At 49.0% G+C, this 10,041-nt stretch overlaps 1 non-coding gene across 1 annotated transcript; it reads left to right on the top strand.

The window, feature by feature from the left end:
* Positions 1–8,755: 8,755 nt before the first annotated feature.
* TRNAG-CCC lies at positions 8,756–8,827 on the top strand. The gene has a single exon. It is a non-coding gene; the product is annotated as a tRNA-Gly (tRNA).
* The last annotated feature ends 1,214 nt before the right edge of the window (positions 8,828–10,041 follow it).

Raw genomic sequence — 10,041 nt, 5'->3', positions numbered from 1 at the left:
TCCACCAGGGAAAACCGCTCTGGGCTCACTGAAACCCTTTAAAATGTTTTCTTCAATCATTCTGCCCCCGCACTCCCGGCTCCAAACCTCCAATTTCCTCTCTTTCGCCTCTCAGGGATCATAAAGACTGCAGTGCCTTAGCTCTGAGGGGATGCGGTGGTCCACACCCTCTCCGCAGAGAACCTTCTGGGTAACACCCTAAGCATCTGCCCACCCAGGTGGCCCGGACCTTTTTGGAGTCGCTAGTCAGTAAGCCTACTGAGAGCAAGACCTGTCGCTGCCCCAGACGTCTGGCCAGGAGCCTGCTGCGTGGCTGCATAATGGGCCTTGGTACAAGTTTATCCGATGAATGAAGGATGTGGTAACTCACGGCTGGGTAGACGACAGCCCTTGGTAGATGGCCTTCATCCAAAGATCATTGGGTTATTTGAGTAAAATTCTATTGAGCCAAAATGTGTTCCCCTCAGTCAGTACAGATTAGGTGTACCACAAAAGCCATAACTAAATGAAGGCAAAGATACTGTTGTTGAGTCGCTGAGTCCAGCTGTTTGTGACCCCGTGGACTGCAGCACACCAGGCTCCTCTGTCCTCCACCATCTCCTGGAGTTTGCTCAAACTCAAGTCCATTGAGTCAGTGATGCCATCCAACCATCTCATCCTCTGTGGCTGTCTTCTCCTTTTGGCTTCAATCTGTCCCAGCATCGGGGGTCTTTTCCAATGAGTCGGGTCTGCATCAGGTGGTCAGAGTATTGGAGCTTCAGCTTTGATCCTTCCGGTGAATATTCGGGGTTGATTTCTTTTAGGATTGACTGGTTTGATCACAAACATTTACTCCTCTTTTATTTTTCTTTTAAAATTTTTGTTGGAGTAGAGTTGATTTATGATGTTAGTTTCAGGTATACAGCAAAGTGAATCAGTTATACATATATACTCTTTTTAACATTCTTTCCCCATGTGGGCCATTAGAGAGTATTGGGTAGCGTTCCCTGTGTTATATAGTAGGTTCTTACAACTCACCTACTATATATATAGTAGTAATCCCAATTTCCCAATTTATCCCCCCCACCTGTTACCCTTTGGCAACCATAAATTTTCTACATCTGTAATTCTATCTCTGTTCTTTAGATAAGTTCATTTCTACTGTTTTAAAAAATTGCACATATAAGCAATATCATATGATATTTGTCTTCGACTTCACTCAGTGTGACAATTTCTGGATCCATCCATGTTGCTGCTGATGGCATCCGATCATTCTTTTATGACTGCGTAATATTCCATTATATACCACATATTCTGTGTCCATTCCTCTGTCAGTGGACGTTTAGGCTGCTTTACGTGTCCTGGCTATTGTAAATAATGCTGCAGTGAACACTGGGGTGCCTGTATCGTTTCAAATTATGGTTTTCTAGACATGTTCCTGGATCTAGCCTGAATATAGATCCCATAACTGCTCCTCATATCATACAAATCTAAGCAGTTTTTACACTGAACATCTTAAAATATGGCTCATGAGCTGGACCCCAAATTCTAGGTGTAGCCTGATCAGAGACCAGCATACTGGATGTTGGAGGAGGTTAAAGTCCTAACCCCTGGCACCTGTGAGTGTGACCTTGTAGGGGTTTTGCAGATGTCATCCAGTCAAGATGGCCACGTTGGAGTAGTGTTAGTTACGCAGTTGGTCCAACTCTTTGTGACCCCAGGGACTGTAGCCCACCACACTCCTCTGTCCATGGGAATTCCAGGCAAGAATACTGCAGTGGGTTGCCTTTTCCTTCTCCAGGTGATCTTCCGGACCCAGGGATCGAACCCGGGTCTCCTGCATTGCAGGTGGATTCTTTACCGTCCGAGCCACCAGGGAAGCCCATATTAGGGTAGGGTGGGCCCCAGATTCAGTGACTGGCATCCTTACAAAGAGATTTAGAGATGTGCAGATGCACTCATGGGGAAGAAGGCCTTGTGAAGACAGGAGAGGCTCTTCCTCCCACCCAGCCCCACGAAAGAGCTGGAAAGGGGGAGAGGCAGGGAGGGTGAAATCTCTGCATATCTGCTGATCATCACTGCATTTCCCTGGCTGGTTCTGTCCATTGCTGTGCTCTCAGAGATGGGGTTTTGTAATCACCAGGACATCTTTTTCTCAACCCAGTTGTTTGAGTTTCCAGACCTAAATTAGGTTGGGGAAGCACCCAGAATCTGCAGACTCAGTCGTCTCTGTTTCATCAGAAGTTTGCTGAGCCTCTTTGATGTGCCAGGCCCTGAGCCCAGAAGGTTGGCGACAGATCGTGATGTGTGCCATACACGGGATGGATTCTCACTGCCCACCGAGGACGCTGGGGTGCGCACTCGCCAAGGAACGGTGCAGCCAGGCTGTCCGTGCCGCCGAACATAGCTTGGTGCTTCCCCCCTCCTCGTGTAAGAATGACCAGATGTGTTACAAACACAGTCGTTTTTATGGAGTGTGAAGGAATAACTTCGAATGTGAAATTATGCTCGTGGGCATTTCCAGAACTTTTTTTTTTTTTTTGCCATGGTTGATGGTCACAGGGGATGCCAGATCCCAGATGGGGTGAAGCCAGGGTGAGGACCAGAGAGAGAAGTGCCAGTGCCTGAGTAAGAGGGAAGTTGTGCAAGGCGTGTGGCTGACTGTGGGCCCGTGCAGGGAGGCCGCTCGGGGGCTGGCCGCGGTCAGTGGATGGTCACCCTGGATGCGCCTCACAGTGACCTGGGGAGCTTAAAACAAATCTGCGTCCAGATCGCAGCGCTGCCTGATTAAATCGGAATCTGGAGGGGAGACGCTCAGGCATTGCAGGTGACACCAAGGTGAAAGCCAGCAAGAGAACAGAGCTTGGCCAGGAGTGAGGTGGTCCTTCTTGCTTAATTGCACTTGATGTGGTACAGTGAAAACACACCCACATGCGTGTATATAGACATGTAAAAACCCTGTCATTTTAAGCAAACAAAATCTAGCATATATGTTGTCAGGCAGCATTGTGACTTTTGGGAACATGCTGATGAAGTTGGGGGGCAGAAGACAATTGCAGTGGAATTGCAGCCTTCAGCTATTCCCTAGGGCATACGCCCGTAGCGTGCGAGTTCTTTCTTTCTTTTCCTCCTCTCTCCTTTCTTTCCTCCCTCCTTCCCATGAACGATTTCTTTTTGGATGTATAGGGGAAAAAAAAAAGATTCTGGAAATACGGAACCAAGTAAATTAGGGCTTTGGGTCAGCGTTCCGGTCATTCACCCATGATGATCCTGATCTGGTTTCCTTTGACTGAAAGTAGTGAACCCTTTCTTTCTTTGAGGGTCTCTCTTGGCCTATCTCTTGGTCAGGGGGCATCAGCAGAAGGTTAAGAGGGATCCTCTAATGCCTTTTGGAGAATTTGCCTAAAGAGTATGCAGAGATGGGGAACCCCCAAAGGCTTTTTCTAGAAGTTTCTATCTTACGGATTTGCTCCAGTGGAAGGTGGGAGTCATGGTTCTGAATGAGGCATCTTGTGGATGCCAGAGTCCTAGCCCCATGACCACAGTGTGAGCTGGTCAGCAGGTGCTTAAGCTTAAGAGGAAAAAAAAAAAAACAAACGCCAAACCTGAAAAAGTTTGGGGATGGGGCTTCCCTCTCTGTGTGTGGAAGAAACCAACCGAGGCTGAGATCAGGATGAAAGAAACTGAAAAGAGAAACATCCAGCCCTTTTCAGAAGACCCCACCCTCTGTGTTCCTGGGGGGCCCTTGGCTCATCTCCTAGTGTCCCCTTCACGGAGGAGCCAGCCTCAAACTGGTCCTCCGGTCCTAAGAAAACCCAACTCTGAGAAGAAAATTGGGTGCAGCTGCTCCCATGGAAGGAGCAAGGGATGACGGACAGGCCTCTGTGAAAATCTTCCAAGGAGGTAAGGAGGGAAAAAAAAGATTCTTCATTTGCATCAAGAGTAAACTTCCTGTCCCATTAAACAATGAGGCATTCAAACTCCGCCTGAGTAAAAGTCCCCTGATGCAATGCGAGGGTGAGCAATTTCATGTCAGGCTGTTGTTACGGGATTTATACATGTCCTAGCTAGGGCTTGAGGTGAACATCGGAGCCAAAAACAATAGCCCTAAACCCCACATGCACAGGAACCTCATTCCAGCGGAGTTTCCTTAAGAGAGGCGCACAGCAGACTTTTCACAAACAAAGTGACTTCAAAGGCAGGCTTGCATCACCAGCCTCCCTCCCTCTCCTGACACTTCTCTTTAGGCCAGACCTGGCCCTTCTGTTTCTTGGTTTACTTTATGAGGCCCTCTCCTTCACACACACACACACATCGCAAAGCAATTATCCGAGCTCATAGGCCAACAGGAAAGTAATTGTAACTGAGTACTTCCCTTTGCCACTGCAATGGGGATGGGACCCAGTGCCTGGGCAGCAGCTGCTCGGAGGCTCCCAGACTGAACTCCCCCACCCCCCCCAACCCCCCCCCCCCTCCCCCCGGCCTGGGCCCCCAGCTCCCTGGGGGAGGAGGATGCCAGGGGGTGGGGGAATGGGGGGGAATTTTCTTACATCACTTGACGTGCTTGCTTTCACTACCCCAACCCTGAGTCACGACTGAAGCCGGATTGCCTCGGGTCTCTGGCTGAAACAGAGGTTCTAGATTTGGAAACCTGACTCCCATCAGCTGACTCTTGTTCAGTTCATCAGAGGAAACGTGTCTTGTCTTACTTGCCCCCTCTTGGAGCTGAAGTGCCTTCTCATGAGGGGATTACATGAGGCAAAGGCGCTGTGTAGTGGCTTAGTAAGCCGATGCTGGGCGAGTGAACAATATTTGACGTTGGGTGAGTTTACGAAAAGGGCAGTCTCTCTGTTTGTTTAAACCGAGATTAAGCGAAAGGAAAAGTTTTTCTTTCCCATCCCAGGACAAATGGGAAACATATGTTTTGCCTTTGGACTTTGTAATACAAGGCACAAACGATGCTCCCCGCCCCCCTCCGCTGTGAGTCTTCGAGCATTGCAGAGTGTTTCCTCTCTTTGGTGGCCAAAGCCAATATGAGCCTTTAGATTTCCAGACAGCAGAGCTAATGGTGATGACCCAGTTGATTCCAGGTAATTGTGTAGGGGCTGTTCCCGGGCCATTTGTGAGTAGGCAGGATGTGATCCTGGGCACTGGGCTTGAGTCCTAGCTCTGCCTCACTCCAGGTGACCTCATGTGAGCCTCAGTTTCCTCACCTGCGAAATGAAACTGATTGAACTTGAAATGTCTCAGGTCATTTCCAACTCTGGAAAGACTGTTGGTTTAGGTTGGTTCCTCCTGTCCGTGGGAGACTTTCCTAGCTGAGGGTCCCCTTTGCATGGGCTTGGAGCAGCGTGGGAGACCTCGGGTGAGGAGCCTGCCCTACCACCGTGCCCGTGACTCACTGTGACCTTGGACAACTCACCGGCCCTCTTTGTGAGTCCTTCTCCTTATCTGAGAGAGGGGGTTTGATGGTCTTGCCCCTGACACAGCAGCTCAGATATGTGACAAGCCTGAATGAGACAAGGGTGTAAAGTACTTTGAGTTCCTTGGGCTAAATGGATCATTCATCTCCGAAGATAAGTTAAAAAAAAAAATGCTAGTCCCCAAATATTTTTTGGATTATCTCAAGAATAAAGTCATGAAAATCTGAATTCGTTACTCTTGGCTTTCCTTAAAAGGCTACTTTGATGCGAGTGCAAGCATCGAATGACCAGTGTGGGCTCTCAGAATCAGTCTTGTAAACACCTCCTTACAGGTGGGCAGGTGGGCAGCTGATCCCTGCTGGGACACAGCGGCAGGGAGAAACCTCGGATCCTGAAGCCATCTGGCCTCTTCCGAATCATCCCTGGTCATTAGGAACGTCTCCCCTCTGTTGATTCAGAATCTGCCTCGTCGAGTAAATCCGACCCGCCCGTCGCCCCTGTAGAAGTTACTCCATTCCAGCTTCATTCCTCCTTCACAGTGCTTGAAGACGTGCCACCCCCAAGAAACCTCTTTTCCAGACTAAACAACTGTGGTGTCTTAAACAGATTTTCGTTGACTTGCTTTTTGGAATCCTAAATGTTGTTGTGCTTTACATGCTTCAAATGGTTAGTGTCCCTTAAGAAAACAAAGTGAGACTTTGAACCAAATGCAGTGTTCTAAACGTGTACCCGTGGGTGTGCCTCCCGTTTCTGTGATAGGTCAGCCAAGAGACGTGACGGCAACTCAGTGACTTAAAGAATACAGGATGTTTTTTCTCTGTCCCGAGTACCTGGGTGAGGTGAGTGATCCAGGTATCGGCAAGTGGCCCGGTTCACCGCAGTCATTCAGGGACCCAGGGCCCTTCCAGCTGGGGCACCGCAGTTCCATGGGGTCCAGGCTGCCTGGCTGCCAGGCCCCAGATGCAACCAGGAGGAAACCCAGAGAGTGAGGAGGTGTGTCCACCTCTTTAGGACCCCGGGTCCCAACACAGACCACCTCTTAGCATCTCACTGCTGAGAACTCGGCCCAAGGTACTCAGCTGCAAGGGAGGCTGGGAAAGGCGGTACCATCCCCAGAGAGGAACGGGAGAATGGACGTTGGCAGCCACGAATATGGGCAAGCCTCACTGGGCTTTCAGTTCTGGAAAGACAGCAAGCTCCTTCCATGGTCATGGCCAATGGACCCCTTGTCCTGCCTGGAATGTTCCATCTCCCTGTCTCCCCTTCCCCTTCATATGGTCTTGGCTTCAATGCCACTTTCCCAGAGAGGCCTGGCCTGGCCTGGCCACCCCAGGAAAAGTACATCCCTCATCACACTCTTTCTGACCTTCGTTTTTGTCCGTCACAAGTTTCAGCAAATCTGTGTGTGTTTGCTTCTTTGCCCTAGAAAACTATGGACCATATGCGGGTAGGTACCTCACCTGAATGGTCCTCTGGTATATTTACTGCCCAACTCAGTCAGTGCCTGAAGCACAAACTGCATGGTGAAATAAGGATTTGCTGAATCAGAGAATATATAGACACTGCGTGCTTAGTCGTTCAGTGGTGTCCAACTCTTGGCAACCCTTTGGCCTGTAACCCACCAGGCTCCTCTGTCCATGGGGTTTTTCAGGCGAGAATATTGAATGCATTGCCCATTTCCTCCTCCAGGGTGTCTGCCCGACCCAGGGATCGAACCCGCATCTCATGTGTGTTCTACATTGCAGACAGATTCTTTACCAGCCACGCCGTCAGGGTAGCCCCATACAGACACTGGATGCTTCCTGAATATAGTCTTCCAGGCACATCACACTGGTTTCACTTGCCGTGAACTAAAAGCCCCAGGTCTCTTCTTGCAACACCTCTTCTAAGACATATTTCTCCATCTGCTTCTTAAGCAGTTGACTTTTTGGCCACAGGCCCAGCATTTTATGCTGAATACCCATTGTATTTCTGCTGCTTGTTTTAGACGTTGCTCTAGTCCCCAAAGACCTTTCTTTGATATATCAGTGAATACATTTATTTTTCCTGGTAGATCAGCCTGTGTGTGTTTCCTTATTGCCGTTGGCAGACATTGATGGAGACGGGGAAAGGGTCAAATGTGAAGCCCCTGTCCATACTGCAGCCTGTCCTCCATCCAGCCATCAGTCTGGCACCAGCTGCCTTTGGGAATGAATGTTCTCTCATGCAAACCCCACTCTTGATAAGCATCTCACTCAGCCTGGCTGTGTCAGGCGCCCTGCTGAAATGAGATACACATTAGAACTCAGGGCCTCCTGTTCCACTCCTGCCCAGGACGATAGAGACTTCCAGCCAATGGCAAGAACGGCCTTGACAACACCCTCTAGTTTACCAGTCTGGTGATCCTAGAAAAAACAGGAAATGACTCGTTCTTAGTGAATCCATGCTTAGTGATTCCTAACAATTACTGTTCTCTCATAAGTGTTTGCAGACCTTTAATTCTTAATTTCTTCTGTAACGTTTCCAGGATCTAACCTTCCTGGAAACCCTGCCACATGGGTCCATTATCTGTCCTCAAATGTAACACCTCTATCCTCACACCTCTATAGGAAAGGTTTTTCCTGTCCGGCTCTGAGTATCTAAACCCTGACCTCCTTTCCAGATCTAGCTGGAAGGGGGCCCCTTCCGCATTCCAGCTCTCTCTGTGCTCTGGGTCCTCGTGGAATTCGTTATCCACTTCCCTCCTCCTCGGGGCTTGTTGCTGCCACCTGGGCAGACTTTCGGATCTTCCTCTCATGATGCTCAGCCTGGCCTCACACCAAGCCCTCTCCCAACAAGGTGTATGGCTTGAGTTGACCGCTGAAAACCAGCGTCCACTTACGCCTGCTGATTAGCCCTTTATTGGAATTTCAGCCTAAGCTGTGCTCTAGAGCCAGGTGGTGTGGTCTTCCAGCGTGTTTGAAAAAAGAATTTTTTTTAGAATAAAAATGTAGTATCTTGTAAAATTCCAAGGAAGCCATAGACTTACTGGATCATCAGCTAAGGGAAACCAACCTGGTTGATGTAACAGTCTGGGAAATCAAGATTAGGTCATGACAGATGGTCCCAATGCAACACTTAAACATCCTGAATGTTGCACAGGCAAAGGAGATGAATCAAAATCAGAGCCACATGCAAAATACTTTCCGCCTTTCAGAAGCAGATTTACAAAAAGATTTCCAGTAGGGTTTCTTGAACTACCTTTGTAGATCTAAAACAATTTAATTTCCATATAACTTTGGAATAAAAAGTTGATGTTATAAAATGAAATCCTCCTGTTTAAACTGCACGACCCACCCCCCTCCAGCAGCATCAGAATCTGGTACAGGGGAACCTCCCTGGTGGTCCAGTGGCTAAGACTCTGTGTTCCCAACATAGGGGCCCAGGTTCGATCCCTGGTCGGGGAACTAGATCCCACATGCCTCAACTAAGAGTTTGCATGGTGCAGCTAAGACCCCACGCAGTCAAATAGATAAAAATAAACATTTTTAAAAAAGAATCTGGTGAAGGTGCTGATGCCACATCATACCATATTTGGGGACTAGGTTGGGGTGAGGGGGAGTTAGCTGTTTCAGATCTTTGAGTCCACTCCCTCTCAACTGCAATGGAACACCTTGTACCCTTCGGGGAGGGGGCTTAGAAGGGAGCGATTCTGCCCCTCCAGTCACTAAAGGAGCCCTCCCTCATCCCAGCCCTTTGAGACAGCCAACTCCCTCAGACCAGAGAGAAATTTCCTTTCTATCAAAACACTGACGACTCTGATTATCAAACCCTTTCTGATGCTTGCTTTCTGACCTTAATAAATCTGGGATTAGTATGAAAACCACCCAGGCACTGACTCTCCACATTTCCCAACTGGCTGTCTGGAGGTGGCTTCTCCTTCATGAGTAACTTCCCCAAATATTTGGGAAATTGCCCGATGCTTACGACCACCATGTGAACTCCGGGCAGAGAGAGAAAACTCACCCCAGGGTCAGCCCCGACTTCTCCCCTCTTCCTTTCCCCTCCTACCTCACTCTCTTCTTGCTCAAGGCAATTTACATCCCTTTTTCCCACTAAGAATGGAATTTGGGTTCCCAGCTATCAGCAAGGACTTATGTGGATTTCCAGCTTTGCCCACCACCCCCCTTAAAAAATTTTTATTTATTTATTTTAGCTGTGTTGGGTCTTTGTTGCTGCATGGGCTTTTCATCGCGGTAACTTCTCTTGCTGCAGAGCGCGGGCTCCGGGGCACGTGGGCTCAGGAGTTGCGGCTCCTGGGCCCCAGGCGTACAGCCCCAACCCTAATTTTTACAGTACAGTACAGGCTCATTTGCTGTGACTCACGGCTTAGTTGTTCACTGCATGTGGGATCTTCCCAAACCAGGGATCAAACCTGCGTCTCCTGCAGTGCCGGGTGGATTCCTTTACTGCTGAGCCATCAAGGAAGCCTGGCCTTTCTTACAACTTCTCTGTGACTGGCCGTTCCGAGATCAGGAGGAAGCCCATTTCCAGGGATCTTCACTCCTGGCTTCACCACCCTCATCCATATTCCTAGGACACTACAAACCTACAGCAGTTCTTAACAAAAGGACAGAGTTTCCCATCTTGACGCGTTCCCTGGCTTATCGCTCCATGTGAG

Source organism: Bison bison, unplaced genomic scaffold (genome assembly GCF_000754665.1).
Source record: "Bison bison bison isolate TAMUID 2011002044 unplaced genomic scaffold, Bison_UMD1.0 scf7180017864495, whole genome shotgun sequence".
Taxonomy (NCBI): Eukaryota; Metazoa; Chordata; class Mammalia; order Artiodactyla; family Bovidae; genus Bison; species Bison bison.
Note: the sequence above shows the minus strand (reverse complement) of the source record. Positions and strands in the feature narration are given on the sequence as shown.